Source organism: Neomonachus schauinslandi, chromosome X (genome assembly GCF_002201575.2).
Source record: "Neomonachus schauinslandi chromosome X, ASM220157v2, whole genome shotgun sequence".
NCBI classification, from domain to species: Eukaryota; Metazoa; Chordata; class Mammalia; order Carnivora; family Phocidae; genus Neomonachus; species Neomonachus schauinslandi.
The window spans coordinates 53,784,302-53,806,672 of NC_058419.1; the positions used below are offsets into that span (position 1 = coordinate 53,784,302).

The following is a 22,371-nucleotide window of genomic DNA, read 5'->3' on the forward strand; positions in this document are numbered from 1 at the left end:
ATAGTTTTCAGAGTACAGGTCTTCAACACTTTTGTTAAGTTCATTCCTAGGTATTTTGTTATTTTTGGTGCATTTGTAAATGAGATTGTTTTCTTAATTTCTTTTTCTGTTACTCAATTATTGGTGAATAGAAGGGCAACAGATTTTTATACATTGATTTTATATCCTATGACTGTACTGAATTGGTGTATCAGTTCCATGAGTTTTTGGTGGTTCTTTTGGGCTTTGTATGTATAGTATTATGTCATCTGCAAATAGTGTAAGTTTTACTTTTTCCTTACCAATTTTGTTGCCTTTTATTTCTTTTTGGTTTCTCATTCCTATGGCTAAGACTTCCAGTACTGTGTTGAATAAAACTGGTGAAAGTAGACATCCTTTTTCTTGTTTCTAACCTTAGGGGAAAAACTCTCAGATTTTTCCCATTAAGGATGAGGTTAGCTGTGAGATTTTCATATATGGTTTTTATTATGTTAAGGTATGTTCAATCTAACCCTAGTTTATTGAGGTATCAAGAATGGATGTTGTACTTTTTCAAATGCTTTACCTGCATCTATTGAAATGATCAGATGGCTCTTATCCTTTCTCTTATTAATGTGATGTATCATGTTGATTGATTTGTGAATATTGAAGCACACTTGCAACCCAGGAATAAATCCCACTTGACTGTGATGATTGATTTTTTTTAATGTATTGTTGGATTCTGTGTGCTAGTATTCTGTTGAGGATTTTTGCATTTAATTCTTCAGAGATATTGACCTATAGTTGTCCTTTTGTGTGGTGTCTTTACCTGCTTTTGGTGTCAGGGTAATGCTGGCCTCATAGAATGAATTTGGAAGTTTTCCTTCCTTTTCTATTTTTTGGAATAGTTTGAGAAAAATAGGTATTAACTCTTCTCTAAATGTTTGGTAGAATTCACCTGTGAAGCCATCTGGCCTAGACTTTTGTTTGTTGGGAGTTTTTTGATTATTGATTTAATTTCCTAGCTTGTAATAAGGTCTGTTGAAATTTTATATTTCTTCCTGTTTCAGTTTTGGTAGATTATATGTTTCTAGGAATTTATCCATTTCTTCTATGTTGTCCAATTTGTTGGCATATAGTTTCTCATAATAGTCTCATAATTGTTTGTATTCTTGTGGTGTTGGCTGTTATTTTTCCTCTCTCATTTGTGATTTTATTTATTTGAGTCCTTTCTCTTTTTTCTTGATAAGTCCGACGAGAGGTTTATCAATTATATTGAGTTTTGAAAGAATCAACTCCTGGTTTCATTGATCTGTTCTATTATTTTTAGCATATCATTTATTTCTGCTCTAATCTTCAGTATTTCCTTTCATCTGCTGGTTTTATGTTTTTTTGTTGTTCTTTTTCTAGCTTCTGTAGATGTCACATTAGGTCATTTATTTGAGAGTTTTCTTGCTTCTTAAGGTAGGCCTGTATTGCTATAAGCTTCCCTCTTAGAACTGTTTTTGCTGCATCTCAAAGGTTTTACAACATTGTGTTTTCATTTTCATTTGTTTCCATGTACTTTTTATTTCTGTTTTTATTTCCTGGTTGACCCATCCATTGTGTAATAGCATATTATTTAACTTCCAATTATTTGTGGTCTTTCCAGATTTTTTCTTGTGGTTGACTTCTAGTTTTATAACACTGTGCTCAGAAAGATGCATGGTATGACTTTGATCTTCTTGAATTTGTTGCAGCCTGTCTTGTGAACTAATATGTGACTTATTTTGGGGAATATTTTGTGTGCATTTGAAAAGAATGTGTATTCTGCTGTTTTTGGATGGAATGCTCTGAACATTTCTGTTAAATCCATCTCTTCCAGTGTGTCATTCAAAGTCATTGTTTTCTTGTTGATTTTCTGTATAGATGATCTGTCCATTGATGTTAGTGGGCTGTTAAAGTCCCCTACTATTATCGTACTATTATCAGTTAGTTCCTTTATGTTTAGTATTAATTCTTTTATGTATTTGGGTGCTCCTATGTAGGTTACATAAATATTTACAATTGTTATATCTTCTTGTTGGATTTTTCCCTTTATTATTATATATTGTCCTACTTTGTTTCTTGTTAAACACTTTGTTTTAAAGTCTAGTTTGTCCAAAATAATTATTGCTACTCCAGCTTTTGTTCGACATCCATTTGCATGATAGATGTTTCTCCACCCCCTCATGTTCAATTTGCAAGTGTCTTTAGATGTAAAATGAGGATCATGTAGACAGCATATAGATCAGTCTTGTGTTTTTTGTTTGTTTGTTTGATTTTCTCCATTCTGTCACCCTTTGTCTTTTCATTAGGGCATTTAGTCCATTTACCTTGATAGTAATTATTGACAGATATGTATTTATTGTCATTTTATTACTTGTTTTGTGGTTGTTTCTGTAGATTTTCTCTGATCTTTTCTTGTCTTTCTCTCTTTCATTGTTTGCTGGTTGTCTTTAGTAATTGATATGGATTTCTATCTCTTTATTCTTTGCATATTTATTAGGTTTATTTATACCCTTTTCTGAATATAGCAATCTATATTAAGTTGATGGTCATTTAAGTTTGAACCAATTTTTTACTCTTCTCCACATGTTTTACATATATGGTGTCATATATTATATCCCTTATGTTGGTGAGTTCCTGGATGATTTCTTACATAAATATTCATTTTTACTGTTTTTGTGTTTCTTACTTTCTTACTATCACGTTTGGTCTCCTTTCCACTCAAAGAGTCCCCTTAATATTTCTTGTGGGGGTGGTTTAATGCTCATGAACTCCTTTAGATTTCTTTGTCTGGGAAATGATGTCTCTTTATATTCTGAATGATAGCACACTGGATAGAGTATTCTTGGCTGCATATTTTTCCCATTCAGCACTTTGAATATATGATGCCACTCCCTTCTGGTTGACAAGTTTCTGTCGAGAAATCTCCAGCTAGCCTTACTTGGGTTTTCCTTTTATTTTACTGTCTTCTTTTGTTGCTTTCAAATTATTTTCTTTATCACTACATTTTGCTGATTTAATTACAATTTTTCTTGGTATGGATCTATTTTTGTTGATTTTGTTGGGGTTTCTCTGTGCCTTCCGAATTTGGATATGTTTCCTTCCCCACATTAAGGAAGTTTTCAGCTGTTATTTCTTCCAATAAATTCTCTGCCCGCCCCCCCCCGTCATCTTCTTCTGGGACTTCTATAATATGAATGTTATGTTTGATGGAGTAACTGAGTTCCTTAAGTCTCTTCTCATTTTGCATAATTATTTTTCTCTTTTCTTCAGCTTGATTACTTTCCATTATTCTGTCTTCTAAGTCATTAAGTTTTTTCCTCTGCTTCTTCCATTCTGCTATTCATTTCATCAAGTGAGTTGCTAACCTTGTTTATTGCTTTCTTCATCTCTGATTGGTTCTTATTTATCTCTATGTTAAGGGTCTCACTGATATCCTCTCCTCTGTTCTCAAGTCCAGTGAATATCCTTATGACCATTGCTTTAAATAGTCAATCAGTCAGGTTACTTATATCTGTTTCTTTTAGCTCTCTGTCCATGGCTTTGTCCTGTTCTCTCAATTGTGACAAATTTCTCTATCTTCTCATTTTTTTTAAGTCTCTGTGCCTGTGTATTAGATGTCTCCCATTCTTGTGGGTAATGGCCTTATGGAGAAGAAGTCCTATAGTGTCCTGCCATGTAGTGTTTCCTGTTGCCCTGGCCTGACACTTAAGGGTGTATCTCCAATGTGTGCTGCATGTGCTCTGCTGTTGTGTCTTGACTGCTGTATCTTTCATGCTGATCATCTGTAGAGGCTGTCTTTGTCTGTTGTGGGCGGTGTTTGGACCCTGGCCTGAATGTAGTGACTGGTCTACTTGGGAAATGAGACCTGCCATGACTGTTGCTGTAACTGTGACTCTGCAAAACTCCTGGCTCAGGAGATAAGCTGTTGGTAGGGGTATTGAACAGGTCTTCTGGGGAAGGGAGCCCACTTCCCTAGGACTGAGGCAAGTATGACTGGGAATGGTAGTTCCACCAAGAGCATGGGGGTACTTGGTGTAAGCAAGTTAGGTAGAAAGTATCAGTACTGAGCTGTTTGCTGCAGGTGGTCTTGTGCTTATGCCAAGGGGAAGGGGATTGAAATGGTGCCTATCAATTCCTTTGTTCCCAGAGAGGTCTCAATATGAATGTTGCCTGTCTGGGATGCATTCTGAAATGAGCAAATAAGCTCCCCACTGTGTGCCCCCAGCAATCTTCAGGTCACTGTTTCCACGCTGTATGTGCCTGGGCTGTTTGCCCTGCCTTCTCTCCAAGAGCAGACCCAATGCCTGCTGGGCTCTATTGGAGTCCAGCCTGCTGACCTTTAAAATGTCAGGCTTAAGATCCAGTGGTTGCAAGAAGGAATAAAATTCTGCCCCCTCTCACTTTCCAAGCCAATTATTATGGAAATTCATCTTCCCCATGTGCAATCCCCTGTATGCTGGTCTGTCTCTTGCCTTTTTCTGCCACTGGGGCTCCCTCTCCACCACAATGACCAGGATCCATTTCACTCCCAAGCCACATCTCAGCACTTTTTACCTTCTTTGATGTGGTCTCTTCTCTACCTTTAGTTGTGGACTTTGTTCTGCACACCCTCAGCTCAATTTCTGGGGTATTTAGCATGATTTAATAGTTATCTAGTTGTACTTATGGGATGAGGCAAGGCTAATGTCCTCCTATTTTGCTGCCATCTTTATTCTGGGTCTCCAATTTAAATTTTTAATGTATAATGTATTGTTACTGAATTTGTGGTCATTCAGAAAAGAGGGGCATTTTATGAAGGGAAATACGGCAGATATATTACAGGCAAAACAATTTTATTAAAAATAAAAAACACATGAGTATGTATTCAGAATACACAGGAGATTTATTAAATAAAAGGTGATGTGTAGCATAATACAAGGGACAAAGGATGATTATAGTTTGGAAGTGAGACATAGGAGTTTAAAGAGAGAGAATGGCATTTGTAAATATAGATTTATAATCATTGAACAAGTTGTCTTTAGGTGGAAGTTATCACCTTTTTTTTTCTATTAGAAATTTGACAAACATAAATGTATACATGAGTAGAAGTTAAGATGGGGGAGAAGTAGAGGGACCTTAGCTCACCTCATCCCTCGAACACAGCTAGATCATCATTGAACTATTTTGAACAACAAGAAATACAATCTGTGGATTAAGAAAACAATCTGTACAGTTGGAGGGAGAGATTGTGGCAGATGTGAGGATTATCTTAACAAACAAATCAAAGCACACCTAATTAAATATCTGAACACTCCCCACGACAAACAAGGAGGAACTTTGTAGAGGATGGGCCAGTGGGAAAAAGCAGCTAAAACACAATAAAAAAGTGCATGCAGCACACACCAGAAACACCTCCAGAAGTGCCAGGCCTGAACAGTGGATGACTTCTTTTTAATATAACATTACTCGGAGGTTCAGGAAAGATAACAAGCTTTCACAACACACAAAACATAGAAACTTATCCAAAACAACAAGATGGAGCAATGCTCCCCAAAAGAAAGGTCAGGAAGATATCACAGTCAGGGACTTGCTCAAAGCAAATATAAGCAATATATTTAAACAAGAATCTAGATCAACAGGTACGAGACTATTAGCTGGGCTTGAAAAAAGCATAGAAGACAGCAGAGAAACCTTTGCTGCAGAGATAAAAGATCTAAAAACTACTCAGGTTGAAAAAAATGCTATAACTGAGATGCAAAACAGGATAAAATCACTGTGAGTATTGAGGAAGCAAAGGAGAGGATAAGTGATATAGAAGATAAAATTATGAAAGTAATGAAACTGAAAAGAAGAAAAGAAAACTATTAGATCACGAAGGGTAGATTTAGGGACTAAATGAGTCCATAAAGCAAAATAATATCCATGTAATAGGAGTCCCAGAGAAGAAGAGAGTATAAGAGGGGCAGGTTTATTTGAACAAATTATGGCTGAGAACGTCCCTAATTTGGAGAAGGAAACAGACATTCAAGTCCAAGAGGCACAGAGAACCCCCTCAAAATCAACAAAAACAGGTCAACACCATGACATATTACAGTAAAACTTGTAAAATACAAAGATAAAGAGAGAATCCTGAAAGTAGCTTGGTAGAAAAAGTCCTTAACCTACAAGAATAGACACAAAAAGCTGGCAGCACACCTGGTCACAGAGACCAGGCAGGCCAGAAAAGACTGGCATGATGTATTCAAAATGCTAAATGGGAAAAATATGCATCCAAGAATACTTTATCCAGCAAGGCTGCATTCAGAATAGAAGGAGATATAGTTTCCAAAATAAACAAAAACTAAAGTAGTTCAGGAGCACTAAATCAGCCCCGGAAGAAATAATAAAGGGAACCCCTTGAGCAGTTAAGAGAGACCAAAAGTAACAAAGACCAGAAAGGAACAAAGACAATCTACAGGAACAGTGAATTTATAGAGACTAATAGAGTGGCATTAAATTCATATTTTTTAATAATTACTTTGAATATAAATGGACTAAATGCTCCAATCAAAAGACATAGGGAATCAAAATGCATAAAAAAAAAAACAGATCCATCAATATGTTGCCTACAAGAGACTCATTTTAGACATAAAGTCATTCTCCAGATTGAAAGTGAGGGGGTGGAGAACCATTTATCATGCTAATGGACATCAAAAAAAAGCTGGAGTAGCCATCCTTATATCAGACAAACTAGATTTTATAAAGACTGTTATAAGAGATGAAGAAGGACACTATGTGATAATAAAGGGGTCTATCTAACAAGAAGATCTAACAATTGTAAACATTTATGTCCCTAACTTGGGAGCAGAAAAATATACAAATTAATTAGTAACAAACTTAAAGAAACTCATTGATAATAATACAATAATAATAGGGGACTTTAACATACCACTCATAGCAATAGACAGATCATCTAAGCAAAAGATCAACAAGGAAATGAGAGTTTTAAAAGAAACAGTGGACTAGATGGACTTAACAGATATATTCAGAGCATTTCATCATAAAGCAGCAGAATACATATTCTTTTCGAGTTCACGTGAACATTCTCCAGAATCAATCCCATCCTGGGTCACAAATCAGGCCTCAACTGGTACAAAAAGATTGAGATCGTGTGATGCATATTTTCAGACTATAATACTATGAATCCTGAAGTCAACCACAAGAAAAATTTGAAAAGACCACAAAGACATGGAGGTTAAAGAACATCCTACTAAAGAATGAATGGGTCAATAAGGAAATCAAAGAAAAATTTTAAAAATTATATGGAAGCAAATGAAAATGAAAACACGACATTTGAGAACCTTTGGGATGCAGCAAAGTTTGTCCTAAGAGAGAAGTATATAGCAGTATGAGTCTTCCTCAGGGAGCAAGACAAGTCTCAAATACAAAACCTAACCATATATATAAAGGACCTGTAAAAAGAACAGCAAAGAAAACCTAAATGAGCAGAAGAAAAATAAGCATTAGATCAGAAATCCATAAAATAGAAATATAAAAAAAACCCAGAATGGATCATTTGAACTAGGAGCTGGCTATTTGAAGGAATTAACAAGACTGATAAACCCTTAGCAAGGTTTACAAAAAAAAAAAACAAAAAACCCCAAAAAAACAGAGAAAGGACCCAAACAAAATCATGAATAAAAGAGGAGAGATCACAACCAAAACCAAAGAAATACAATTATAAGAGATTATTATGAACAATTATATGCCAACAAATTAGGAAATCTAGAAGAAATGGATAAATACCTAAAAACATATAAAGTACCAAAAATGAAACAGGAAGAAAGAAATAGAAACCTGAACAGACACATAACCAATAAAGATTTTGATTCAGTAATCAAAAATCTCCCAACAAAGAGGTGTCCAGGACCAGATGGCTTCCCAGGGGAATTCTACCAACCATATAAAGAAGAATTAATAGAGATAGGGAAAATATGGCAGAGGAGTAGGGGACCCAATTCCAACTGGTCCCAGGAATTGAGCTGGATATCTACCAGACCACTTTGAACACCCACGAAATCAGCCTGAGATGTAAGAAGATAGATCTGGATCGTTACAAATAGAATATCACAGGTGTTTGGTTTTGAGGTACAAAGCAGGGAACCGTGATTCCCCGGGCACATATCCAAAGATAAACGGAAAGCAGAGGGAGCTGAGTCTTCGGGATCCTACACCACTGATGAGCGATAGCCCCCTGTGCTGGGGACGGGGCACAGACTTGCAGACTGTTAGATGGGGAAAGGACTTTAGGGTAGCTGCCCAGACAGAAACCTAGAGCGGAGGGGGCATGCATGCGAACTGAGGGAGGCTGGCAGTTTTAGAAGCACAAAGGGCAGAGACATGTCCTGACCTGGAGGCAAGGACTGGGAGTACTGCTGAGGGGCACACAACCCAGGATGCTGCAGTTTATACCAGCACAGACAGAAACGGTGATAGTGCAGCCTGGAGAGCTCCCTGAAGAACAGACTGCAATCTCTCTGCTCTGAGGAAGAGGGTTGGAAAAGAACTCTTCTGCTCTGACTCTCAGAAGAGACACGGAAAGCTGCCAGGGAAAGCCACCAGAGAACAAAAGCCCCCAAAACCGGTTTTCACAGAGGCCATCCCCTGCCACAGGGGCAGGGCAACCCCGCCCAAACAGGGTTGCCTGAGTAACAGTGCAGCAGGCCCCTCCCCAAGAGGACAGGCTGGGAAAACAAAAGGCCAGCAACCCTAACGTCCCTATAAAATAGGAGCATCTTCCTTGGGTTGTGGTCAAAAATTTGGACTCTATACATTCCTTCAACCAACCCTCAACAGAATGACAAGGAGAAAGAACCCCCAAAATAGGAAAGACTCAGAGATTATGACTTATGCCACAGATTTACAAATGGATACAGATATAACCAAGATGAGGGAGATGGAATTCAGGGTATCAATTGTGAAGACAACAGCTAGAAGGGAGAAATCAATTAATGGCAACATAGAGTCTCTAAGGGCAGAAATGAAAGCTGAACTGGCAGAACTTAAAAATGCTATCAATGAGATCTAACTAATCTAGATAATCTAACAGCTAGGGTACATGAAGCTGAAAAACGAATTAGTGACCTAGAAGACAAATTAATAGACAAGAAGGAAAAAGAGGAGACCAGGAAAAAACAACTCAAAATCCATGAAAATAGAATCAGAGATATAAGTGACACCATGAAACGTTCCAATGTCAAAATTATTGGGATCGCTGAGGGGGCGGAGAGAGAGAGAGAGGACTAGAAGATATATTTGAGCAAGTCGTACTAGAGACTTTCCCTAATCTGGGGAACGAAACAAACATTCGTGTCCTAGAGGCAAAGAGGATCCCTCCCAAGATCAAGGAAAACAGGCCAACACCCCAGCATGTAATAGTAAAACTCGCAAATCTTAGAACCAAGGAAACCATCTTGAGGGCAGTTGGGGGGAGAGATTCCTTAAGTACAGAGGGAAGAACATCAGAATAATGTCAGACCTATCCACAAAGACCTGGCAAGCCAGAAAGGCCTGGCAAGGCATATTCAGGGTACTAAATGAGAAGAACATGAGGCCAAGAATACTTTATCCGGTAAGGCTGTCATGTAGAATGGATGGAGAGATGCAGAGCTTCCAAGACTGGCAGAATCTGAAAGAATATGTGACCACTAAGCCAGCCTTGCAAGAAATATTACAGGGGGGTCTATAAAAGGAGAAAGACCCCAAGAGTGACATACAACAGAAATTTACAGGGACAATCTATAAAAACAAGGTCTTCACAGGCAACAGGATGACAATAAATTCATATCTTTCCATAATCACTCTCAACGTGAATGGCCTAAACACTCCCATAAAAAGGCACAGGGTTGCAGGTTGGGTAAAAAGATAAGACCCATCTATACGCTGTCTACAAGAGATTCATTTTGAACTTAAACATACATCCAGACTGAAAGTGAAGGGATGGAGATCCATCTTCCATGCCAATGGACCTCAAAAGAAAGCTGGGGTAGCAACTCTTATATCAGACAAATTAGATTTTAAACTAAAGACTGTAGCTAGAGACACAGAAGGACACTATATCATTCTTTTTTTTTAAAGATTTTATTTATTTATTTGAGAGAGAGAATGAGACAGAGAGAGGGAGCACGAGAGGGGGGAGGGTCAGAGGGAGAAGCAGACTCCCTGCTGAGCAGGGAGTCCAATGCGGGACTTGATCCCGGGACTCCAGGATCATGATCTGAGCTGAAGGCAGTTGCTTAACCAAGTGAGCCACCCAGGCGCCCCAGGACACTATATCATTCTTAAAGGGTCTATCCAACAAGAAGATCTAACAATTGTAAATATCTATGCCCCCACATTGGGAGCAAACATCTACGTAAGCCAACTGTTAACCAAAACAAAAAGTCATATTGATAACAATACGCTAATTGTAGGAGACCTCAATACTCCACTCTCAGCAATAGACAGACCATCTAAGCAGAAAATCAACAAAGAAACAAGAGCTTTGAATGACACCCTGGACCAGATGGACCTCATAGACATATACAGAACATTCCAACCTTAAACAACAGAATACTCATTTTTCTCGAGGGCACATGGAACTTTCTCCAGAATAGACCACAAACTGGGTCACAAATCAGGTCTCAACCAATACGAAAAGATTGACATTATTCCCTGCATCCTCTCAAACCATAATGTTTTAAAACGGGAATTCAATCACAAGAAAATACTTGGGAGAAATTCAAATCCTTGGAAACTAAAGACCACTCTGCTCAAGAATGTTTGGATCAACCAGGAAATCAAAGAAGAACTTAAACAATTCATGGAAACCAATGAGAATGAAAACACATCAGAACAAAACCTATGGGATACTGAAAAGGCAGTCCTAAGGGGGAAATACATAGCCATCCAAGCCTTACTCAAAAAAATAGAAAAATCCCAAATTCACCAACTATCTTTACACCTTAAAGAACTAGAGAAAAAGCAACAAATGATGCCTAAGCCACACATTAGAAGAGAAATAATTAAGATTAGAGCAGAGATCAATGAATTAGAAACCAGAAACACAATAGATGAGATCAATGAAACTAGAAGCTGGCTCTTGAAAGAATTAATAAGAGCAATAAACCACTGGCCAGACTTATCCAAAAGAGAAAGGACCTATATTAATAAAATTATGAATGAAAGGGGAGAGATCACGACTAACACCAAGGAAATAGAAACAATTATTAGAAATTATCAACAGCTATATGCCAATAAATTGAGCAACCTGGAAGAAATGGATGCCTTCCTGGAAACCTATAACCTATAATGCCCTGTAAACTCACAGGAAGAAATTGACAACCTGAATAGGCCAATAACCAGTAACGAGATTGAAGCAGTGATCAAAAACCTCCCAAAAAACAAGAGTCTAGGGCCTGACGGATTCCCTGGGGAATTCTAACAAACATTTCAAGTAGAAATAATACCTATTCTCCTGAAGCTATTTCAAAAAATAGAAACAGAAGGAAAGCTTCCAGACTCATTCTATGAGGCAAGCATTATCTTAATCCCCAAACCAGGTAAAGACCCCATCAAAAAGGAAAATTTCAGACTGATATTCCTGATGAGTATGGATTTCAAAATTCTCAACAAAGTCCTAGCTAATAGGATCCAACAGTACATTAAAAGGATCATCCACAACGACCAAATGGGAATTATCCCCGGGATGCAAGGGTCCTTCAATATTTTCAAATCAATCAATGTGGTAGAACACATTAAAAGAGGAGAGAAAAGAACCATACGGTCCTCTCAATTGATGCCAAAAAAAAATTGACAAAATACAGCCTCCTTTCCTGATTAAAACTCTTCAGAGTATAAGAATAGAGGGAACGTTCCTCAATTTCATAAAATCCATCTATGAAAAACCCACAGTGAATATAATCCTCAATGGGGAAAAGCTGAGAGCCTTTCCCTTAAGATCAGGAACACGACAAGGATGCCCACTCTCGCCACTGTTGTTCAACATAGTACTAGAAGTCCTAGCAACAGCAATCAGAGAACAAAAAGAAATAAAATATATTCAAATTGGCAAAGAAGAAGTCAAACTCTCTCTCTTTGCAGATGACATGATACTTTATGTGGAAAACCCAAAAGACTCCACTTCCAAATTACTAGAACTCATACAGCAATTCAGTAATGTGGCAGGATACAAAATCAATGCACAGAAATCAGTTGCTTTCTTATGCACTAACAATGGAACAGTAAAAAGAGAAATTAGAGAAACGATTCCATTTACAATAGCACCAAAAAACATAAGATACCTCAGAATAGTCCTAACCAAAGACATAAAGGATCTATACTCTAGGAACTACAGAACACTCATGAAAGAAATTGAAGAAGACACAAGAAGATGGAAAAACATTCCATGTTCATGGATCTGAAGAATAAACATTGTTAAAATGTCTATGCTACCCAGAGCAATCTATACCTTCAATGCTATTCCGATCAAAATTCCAATGACATTTTTCAAAGTGCTGGAACAAACAATCCTAAAATTTGTATGGAATCAGAAAAGACCCCGAATCACCAAGCAAATGTTGAAAAATCAAAACAAAGCTGGGGGCATCATGTTGCCTGATTTTAAGCTATATTACAAAGCAGTGATCACCAAGACAGCATGGTACTGGCACAAAAACAGACATAGACCAATGCAACAGTACAGAGTGTCCAGATATGGACCCTCATCTCTTTGTTCAAGTAATCTTTGACAAAGCAGGAAAAAATATGCAATGGAAAAAAGACAGTCTCTTCAATAAATGGTGCTGAGAAGATTGGACAGCTATGTACAGAAGAATGAAACTAGACCATTCTCTAACACCATACACAACGATAAACTCAAAATGGATGAAAGACCTCAATGGGAGACAGGAATCCATCAAAATCCTAGAGGAGAACATAGGCAATAGCCTCTTTGACATCGATCACAGCAACTTCTTTCAAGATACATCTCCAAAAGCTAGTGAAACAAAAGCAAAAATGAAGTTTTGGGACTTCATCAAGATAAAAAGCTTCTGCACAGCAAAGGAAACAGTCAACAAAACAAAGAGGCAACACACAGATTGGGAGAAGATATTTGCAAATGACACTACAGATAAAGGGCTGGTATCCAAGATCTATAAAGAACTTCTCAAACTCAACACCCAAAAAACGAATAATCAAGTCAAAAAAATGGGCAGAAGAGATAAACAGACACTTCTCTGAAGAAGACATACAAATGGCTAACAGACACATGAAAAAAATGTTCAGCATCATTAGCCATCAGGGAATTTAAAATGAAAACCACATTGAGATACCACCTTACACCAGTTAGAATGGCAAAAATTGACAAGGCAAGAAACAACAAATGTAAAGTTGTGGAAAAAGGGGAACCCTCTTACACTGTTGGTAGGAATGCAAGTTGGTACAGCCACTTTGGAAAACAGTGTGGATATGCCTCAAAAAATTAAAAATAGAGCTATCCTATGACCCAGGAATTGCACTCCTGGGTATTTACACCAAAGACACAGATGTAGTGAAAAGAAGGGCCATATGCACCCCAATGTCCCTAGCAGCAATGTCCGCAATAGCCAAACTGTGGAAAGAGCCAAGATGCCTTTCAACAGATGAATGGATAAAGAAGATGTGGTCCATATATACAATGGAATATTACTCAACCATCATAAAGGATGAATACCCAACTTTTACATCAACATGGATGAGACTGGAGGAGATTATGCTAAATGAAATAAGTCAAGCAGAGAAAGAGAATTTTCATATGGTTTCACTTATTTGTGGAACATACGGAATAGCATGGAGGATATTAGGAGAAGGAAGTGAAAACGAAGGGGGTGAAATCGGAGGGAAAGTTGACCTATGACAGACTATGGACTCTGAGAAACAAACTGAGGGTTTTAGAGGGGAGAGGGTGAGGGAATGGGTTAGCCCGGTGATGGGCATTAAGGAGGGCACATACTGCATGAAGCTCTGGGTTGTATACGAAAACAATGAATCGTGAACCAATACCTCAAAAACTAATGATGTATTGTATTGTGACTAACATAAATAATATAACAAAATAAAAAATAAAAAAATAAATAAAAAGTAAAGAATAATTAATACCTATTCTTTTGCAACTGTTTCAAAAAATAAAAATGAATGGAAAATTTGCAAACTCATTCTATGAGGCCAGCATTATCTTGATTCCCAAACCAGACAAAGACCACACTAAAAAGAAAAATTAGAGACCAATATCCCTGATGAACATGGATGCAAAAATTCTAAAGAAGATACCAGCTAGTCAGATCCAATAAGCACAGTAAAAGAATTATTCACCACAACCAAGTGGGATTTTTCTCGGGCTGCAGGGGTGGTTCAACATCTGCAAACCAATCAATGTGATACACTACATTAATAAAAAAAAGGACAAGAACCATATGATCATCTCAAAAGATTCAGAAAAAGCATTTGACAAAAAACCACATCCTTACTTGATAAAACCCTCAATAAATTAGAGATATAAGGAACATGCTTCAATATCATAAAGGCCATATATAAAAGACCCACAGCAAATACCATCCTCAATGGGGAAAAACTGAGAGCTTTTCCCCTAAGGTCAGAAACATGACAGGGATAACAATTCTCACCACTGTTGTTCAATGTAGTACTGGAAATCCTAGTCTTGGCAATCAGACAACAAAAAGAAATATAAGGCACCCAAATTGTCAAAGAAGTCAAATTTTCACTCTTTGCAGATGACTTGATGCTCTGTATAGAACACTCAAAAGAGTCCATCAAAAAATTGCTAGAACTGATACAGTCATAGAATATAAAACAACACACAGAAGTCTGTTACATTTCTACACACCAACAACAAAGCAGCAGAAGGAGAAATCACTGAATCGATCCTATTTATAATTGCACCAAAACCCATAAGATATCTAGGAATAATCCTAACCAATGAGGTTAAAAGATCCATACTCTGAAAACTATAGAACACTTATGAAAGAAATTGAAGAAGACACAAAGAAATGGAAGAATACTCTGTGCTCGTGGATTGGAAGAAAAAATACTGTTTAATGTCTATACTACCCAAAGCTATCTACACATTTAATGCAATCCCTTTCAAAACACCACCAGCATTTTTCACAGAGCTGGAACAAACAGTCCTAAAATTTGCATGGAACCAGAAAAGACCCAGAATAGCCAAAGTAACATGGAAAAAGACAAAAGCAAAGCTGAAGGCATCACAATTCCAAACTTCAAACTATATTACAAAGCTGTAATCATCAAGAGAGTATGGTCTTGGCACAAAAACAGACACATAGATCAACGGAACAGAATACAGAACCCAGAAATTGACTCTCAACTCTATGGTCAACTAATTTTTGACAAGTAGGAAAGAATATCCAATGGAAAAAAGACTGTCTCTTCAACAAATGGTGTTGGGAAAATTGAACAGCCACCTGAAGAAGAATGGAACTGGACCACTTTCTTACACCATACACAAAAATAAACTCAAAATGGATGAAAGACCTAAATGTGAGACAGGAATCCATCGAAGTCCTAGAGCAGAACACAGACAGCAAACTCTGACCTCAGCCACAGCAATTTCTTGCTAGACATGTCTCCAGAGGCAAGGGAAACAAAAACAAAAATGAACTATTGAGACCTCATCAGGATAAAAACCTTTTGTACAGCAAAGGAAACAATCAACAAAACTAAAAAGCAACCCACCGAATAGGAGAAGATATTTGCAAAGGATATATTGGCTGTAGGGCTGGTATCCAAAATCTATAAAGAACTTAAACTCAACACCAAAACAAAACAAAAAAAAACCCCAGTCAAGCAATGGGTAGAATACATGAACAGATATTTCCTAAAAGGAGACATTAGAAACGACTAACAGACACATGAAAAAATGCTCAGCATCACCTGGCATCAGGGAAATACAAATCAAAATCACAATGAGATACCATCTCTTACCAGTCAGAACGGCTAAAATGAACAACTCAAATGTTGGTGAAGATGTGGAGAAAGGGGAACCTTCTTATACTGTTGGTGGGAATGCAAACTGGTACAGCCACTCTGGAAAACAGTATGGAGGTTCCTCCAAAAGTTAAAAACAGAACTGCCCTATGACCCAGCAATTGCACTACTAGGTATTTATCCAAAGGATACAAACATAGTGATTTGAAGGGGCACATGCACCTTAATGCAGCAATGTCCACAATAGTCAAACTATGGAAAGAGCCCAGATGTCCATCAATGGATGAATGGATAAAGAAGAGTGGTATTTATATACAATTGAATATTACTCAGCCATCAAAAAGAATTAAATCTTTCCATTGGCTACCATGTGGATGGAACTAGAGTGCATCATGCTAAGTCAAATAAGTCAGTCAGAGTAAGACAAATACAATATGATTTCACTCATATGTGGAATTTAAGAAACACAACTGATGAGCATAGGAGAAGGGAGGGAAAAATAAAATAGGTCAAAATTAAAGAGGGAGAGAAACCATGAGAGACTCTTAACTATAGAGCACAACCTGATCGTTGCTGGACAGGAGGTGGGTTGGGGGATGGGATGATTGTGTGATTGGCATTAAAGAGGACACTTGGGCATTATATCCAACTGATGAGTCACTAAATTCTACCCTGAAATTAATAATACACTATAAATTAACTAACTTAAATTTAAATAAAACAAAATAACACATAAATGTATACACATAAATGCCAACATATCTGTGTTTATTATATATTAACCCATTTTAATCCCACTATATTGGAATAACTTAAAAATCAAATTAAAATAAATTTTCCTCTAAACACACAATTAAGTATATTAATTTCTAGACTTTGATGTGTCTATCTTTCAATTATCACACTTAAAAGTCAATTTTACATTCCTCATTTCTATAAATCATGTGACTTTTGAAATAAATGTGTGCATAGCTCCATAGATATCTAAAATTTATACATGTAAAGTTGAATTGTAGTTCCATGTGGAACTTTGTTGTTAAATGTTATCAGTCACTCTTAATTCATATAATGATAATTATATATCATGTCAAATTATTTGTTTCTATGTAAAATGAAACAATTATGTTTTTTCTGTAGTATTAGGTAAAGTCTTTGTCTTTATGAATTCAAACAAATTTGCCAGGTAGACAAAAGTTCCCCATGTTTAAACTCTATTTTACATCCAGATGTTTTGGTACATTTTCAAAGCCACGATACCTAGCTGGAAGAGAACCCTGTACCTCCTCTTGAATAACTGTATTTGTGTGAAAAAAAATATTATGCATTCTGAACAGTATAAATAATATATACAGTTTTCTGCAAAACACACCCAATACATAATTTTGAATGGTGTGATCAAAAGAATAAAATCAATAATGAAACATAATCTCTAATTAAGGAACTCAGAAGTTAATTTTCCAGAGTCCATGCAATTCTAGTTTTCTGTGTTTATTTCCCCCACTTTAAATATGGGACTAGAGTCGCCTGGTTGACTCAGTAGGGTAAGCATTCAACTCTTGGTTTTGGCTGTCATGGTCTCAGAGTTGTGGGACCAGCCCCACGTTGAGCTCTGTGCTCAGCGTGGATTCTCCTGGAGATTATCTCCCTCTCCCTTTGCTCCTTGCCCTGTTCGTGTGCTCTCTCCCTCTCTCTCTTTCTCTCTCTCTAAAATAAATAATACCCTTAAGAAAATAAATATGACACTAGGTCTGTGTTTACATACCTAAAGAGCTGGTCAGATTTTAGTTTTAAATTCTTAATTACTTCAAGGTTGTGACACTGAACAGCTATTTGTGCTGTGACACTGAACAGCTATTTGTGCTTCAATTACTGGAAATATTTTTTGTGTAAGGTGTCAGTGTTTTGAACTGATATGTAATAAAACAAGTAAATACATTTTAAAGTTCATTTTATGGACTGTGAAAAATGATATTTTTGACCAGAGTTGCATATTCATTTACTTCTGACTACCATGAAATAGAGTAAAAGTAGTATTACATAAATATTTTTCTAATAGTTTATCTAATGAAAGCATTGTTTTGTTGTCTCATGTTTTTCAAGTATTAAGACAAAAAAGTGGAAGTCCTTCTTATTAACTGTATGTCAAAAGAATAGCATTTCTATGAAGTATGTCAACAAATAATTAATAAATTTAATACTCCAGAACAGGGGGAAAAGTGCAAATGTCTCCAGAATGTCCATTGAAATACTTCTTTTTCACTATTACATCATTTTGACTACCTGAAACCTAATGCAATGTGATTTTTTTTACTTGACAAAAAAATTTTACTCCTACATGAATAGTATCTGTATATGTGGATAATCCAATATACTTAATCACTTAAAAAAGAGACAGTTTAAAGCAATTTGGATTGAGATTAGCTAGAATATGGAAAAGGTAAAAGTTGATTATAATTCCTAGAAATGATTAAATAACTTGGTTGTTCTTTTTTTTTAAGATTTTTTATTTATTTGACAGAAAGAGAGACAGTGAGAGAGGGAACACAAGCAGGGGGAGTGGGAGAGGAAGAAGTAGGCTTCCTGCTGAGCAGGGAATCCGATGCGGGACTCGATTCCAGGACGCTGGGATATGACCTGAGCCGAAGGCAGACACTTAACAATGAGCCACCCAGGCGCCCCTAACTTGGTGGTTCTAAAGGAACTTTTGGCAGAAATTTAAATGGCATTCTTTTTAATTTTAAACTTTTTTGGGGGGTGGCACCTGGGTGGCACTGTTGGTTAATTGTCTGACTCTTGATTTCAGCTCAGGTTGTGATCTCAGGGCTCATGAGATCAAGCCTTGCACTGGGCTCCACTCTCAGCGTGGAGTCGGCTTCAGACTCTCTCTCCCGCTCTCTCTGCTCCTCTCCCCTGTGCTTTCTTTATCTAAAACATATAAATCTTTAAAAAAAATTTTTTTTTCATCAAACTTGGTATTTTCAGTGAATGGAGGTTAGTCTTGTGGTGGTAATATATAGTATGCCTCTGTATTACACTTTTAACTAATCAAACTATACTATTACATCAATTTGTCCAATAATTCATCTATAGAAATTAATAATATATGCAATAAATCAGTGAATTATCACTATATGTAAAAAAAATCCTGCATGTATAGTTTATAATATAAAAAGAAAATAATTTTGTAATTTTAAAGTGCAACACTTCCAAAAGTTATAGAAACTTTTAAACAAAATTACTAAGTTATAAAGAAAAACTTACTAATATAGCTTCAAATAAAAACAAATAATTAAATAATTCTTCACATAAATACATCTACAATTTTCTTTATTTTTTACAATGAAGGTATATTGCATGTGCAATAAAAATAAAAGCTTATGACTAACTTAGAATTTTATGTCTATTTCAAATACCACATAAAACCACAGAAATAATGTAGGAACAAACATAATACATGAAGAAATAATTGCTCAATAGTTCTCTTTAAAAAGGCACGTTCTGCATGGAACACTGGGTGTTATACGCAAACAATGAATCATGGAACACTACATCAAAAACTAATGATGTAACGTATGGTGATTAACATAACATAATAAAAAAATTAAAAAAATAGTAATTATACACAACACACAAAGCTTTATATTATCACAGCAGCTTTGAATATGCTAGATACTTAAATCTATATAGTACTTAAAGTAGACAAAAACTATGCTACAAACAAAATCTAAAACAACTTGTCTATTACATAAGAGCACATATAGGAAACATTTACAAGGTGTGGATTAATTTCATGTAAGGTTTCTTAAGATCTGCTTTTCCTGTATCATTTCTTTTGAGATCAACGTTCTTTTCATGCCTATATAGATACACAATTACAACATCTAATTGAACAGTGATGAGTGCAAGCATTAAAATAATAAAATGAGGCAGTATTATTTTGTGTTGAAACAAATATATTAGTAAATATTGTACAAAATAGTGGTTACTGGTTGACTGACTCCAAATTCAATTATTTTTAAAGATTTTATTTATTTATCTTATTTATAAGATACCCAGTTTGATTTCAACATTACAACCATTTTATTAAGCCTGAATAGGTTTTCAAAAAACTTTATTCACTGAAACAGAGATGAAGATCTTTTTTAAAAGTAACACAGACAAAACAATAAAATCAACATGTGATATAATTTCAAGAGAAAAGATGTAGATAAATTCTATTGCTTGACTTTATTGAAGTAACCATCCTTAAATCACTTAATTTACTTATGAATTTCTAGATAAATTTGTAATCATTTCTCCACAGAATATAGATAAAAAGAGAGATAGCGAGAACAGGAACACAAGCAGGGGGAGTGGGAGAGGGAGAAGCAGGCTTCCGGTGGAGCAAGGAGCCCTATGCGGGGCTTGATCCCAGCACCCTGGGATCACGACATGAGCCGAAGGCAGATGATTAACAACTGAGCCCCCAGGTGCCCCCAAACAGATATATTTCTAATGAATACTCTATCATTTTTCAGAACATCTGAGTCAAAATAATTATAGAAAATATTTGATTCCCCGTTGAAAACATGAAATTTCTCATAAATCTTCCTATATATTACAGCCTATTACAACCATTTCACTTCTTCACTTTCATTTTCTATTTAAGTGAATGATGAGCTAAATGTAAATATCACCCCAAAGTCTCCTTTTGAAAATGTACTTTACACTTTGTTTAAAATCAATTGGAACAGTTTTGCCCTCTGCTAACAATAATATTTTATTTCATTGTCAGAATTTCCAATGAATTTTTGTTGTGTTGGTTGACACTTTTCCCCATTTTGTGTGATGTTTCTTTAAAAAGAACACACCTCCAATATTGAAAGTTTTTTTTTAAAGATTTTATTTATTTATTCATAAGAGACAGAGAGAGAGAGAGAGGCAGAGGGAGAAGCAGGCTCCCCGCTGAGCAGGGAGCCCAATGCGGGACTCAATCCCAGGAGTCTGGGATCATGACCTGAGCAGAAGGCAGATGCTTAACCATCTGAGCCACCCTGGCGCCCGAAAGTTTTAAATACATATATTATTCTTCAGTGCTCACTTATCTTAGCATTCTGCGACATCAGTAAATATAAGATGCCTCTCCTGGCATTAATCAGAAATTGAAGAATATATAGAAAGGATGAAGAATATGCAAATGTAGCACAAAATATAAGAACCAAATTATTTCTGATATTACATTAATTTGCCTAAGTTCACCAATTCATGTCCAGCAGATATTTAGTAATTTAGTAATGTGAACCAATGACAGAAAATATATAATTTATCTATTTTTTAAAGATGTGAAAAAATAAAATAAGTCATCTGAAAATTGATTGTAGGATGGTCCTTTTAGCTAATAAAAACCTAGTGATAACAAAGAAGTTATTCTAATTAGCATTTACTTTTCATATTTTGCCTATCTCATGAAGTTATTTGTCCTGTGTTTAGGAAAAGATCTCTTAGCTAAATAAAAGAAAATGTCATTGTGGAAAAAGTTGTTAATTTATTTGACTTTTTAAGAATTACAAAATATCAAAAAATACAAATAAAAAGAGGAGGATATTTGGAAAATATTTCAATTTTTTCTTCATTTATGCCTTGCTTACTGTACATTTATATTCTCAAGTATAATAAATCTAACCCATAAAACATCTCCATGCCTTCAAAAACCGTTGAAACCAGAATTTACTCTTTTAACAAACTTCATGAGCCAATCTAGCACAATGATAATCTGCTAATGTAATTCACAAACCATCCCCACTTTGTATACATTTTTAAGTGAGCCACAAATTTAGTCCAGGGGAAAGTGTTATTAAGATACACAACACACACACACACACACACACACACAAGATACACAACACACAGAAATTGTTGTTCATAAAAAATAATTTCCTATTGAGAAATGTTTATAATAAAACAATAGCAGTAAAAATTAGAAAATGATAGCACCTTTATAAATGATTACATATAAACAAAAACAAACCTTGAGGAGATGTTAGGCATCTCACACCTTGTACCTTGTAAACTCATTCAAAGCATAACAGAACTCTCTATACAAAGAATAGGGTTCTATTTTACTGTCTGCAATAGCATAATTATGGACCTATTGTAACAAAAATGCACCCACAACTGGAGTGATATCTTACTTTCACTGTGTGATTAAGAATGAATAATGTTATTGTATAATTTAAATATGCATATTCTTGAATGACCTCGATCTTAAAACCATTTCCTAAATTATGGTAAATTATTATCTTCATTGTTATTTTGAATTCTGATAGATTTCTTTAGTATTTCTGACTTTGGTGAGAAGATACCCAGTTTGATTTCAACATTACAACCATTTTATTAAGCCTG

At 35.9% G+C, this 22,371-nt stretch overlaps 1 protein-coding gene across 1 annotated transcript in view; it reads right to left on the bottom strand.

Annotated features, from left to right (window-relative positions):
* The window catches only part of PCDH11X (protocadherin 11 X-linked), a 569,875-nt gene that overhangs the window by 477,652 nt on the left and 69,852 nt on the right, over positions 1-22,371 (bottom strand).